Source organism: Tupaia chinensis, unplaced genomic scaffold (assembly GCF_000334495.1).
Source record: "Tupaia chinensis unplaced genomic scaffold, TupChi_1.0 Scaffold000159_1, whole genome shotgun sequence".
Classification (NCBI taxonomy): domain Eukaryota; kingdom Metazoa; phylum Chordata; class Mammalia; order Scandentia; family Tupaiidae; genus Tupaia; species Tupaia belangeri.
In genome coordinates, this window is record NW_006159630.1 from 7081302 (window position 1) to 7082120 (window position 819).

An 819-nucleotide genomic window follows, 5' to 3' on the forward strand; every position below is an offset into this window, starting at 1 on the left:
CCCCCCCGGGGCCCCGGGCCCGGCGGGCCCAGCCAATAGCCTTGCGGCTGGACCGGCGGGCGGGGCTGGAGGCGGTGCAGACGCTGGGCTTCGGGCGAGCAGAGGTGGAGGGGGGTGCAGTGGCCTTAGGCCCTCAGTAAGGGACTTGGCAGCGTTCAGGCTACACTCTCCTCTGAAGGCCAAGGTGGGAATGAACCACCCCTACCCCTGGTCGGGGTCCCTTTTTCCTGTACCCTACCTAGCACCAAGCCGCGGCCTCACTGGACTCTTTAAGTCAGACGTGAACTTGGCTTAAAAGAGATCCAGCCGAAGAGCCCTATTCCAACAGGGCAGGGGGGATGGGTCTGGAAGGCGCCCCACCCCCCGTGCTCTCCTCAGCACCCAGAGACCCTCGCATCTCATCCTGCCCACAGGGTCCGGGCTTCCCTCTAAGGCCCGGTTTTGCGGATGCTCCCTCCTGCAGGCTCCTGCCCACCCCAGGCTCCCCGGCAGCCTGGTGGCCACTCCTCCTCTTCCAGCAGGCGTCTCCTGTCCAGTTCTCTGCCCCGCCTAAGGCCATCATGTACAGCAGGACCCCAGGACTGGGGGGGGCTCCTCCCAGAGCATGAGGATCTGAGTCCTCCAACTCCTCTTCCACTAGAGCCACCTTGGTGTTTTTTGTTTTTTTTTTTGGAGACTTTTTTTTTGCTATAGGGCGCGTGCGCTCGCCAGACAGACAGAGAGAGACAGAGAGATAGAAAGCGAGAAATCACCCCCCAGGGGGGATGGCCACGCCGCAATCCCTTCTCCTCCATTCTCCTCTTGGGATCTTGGGCACGT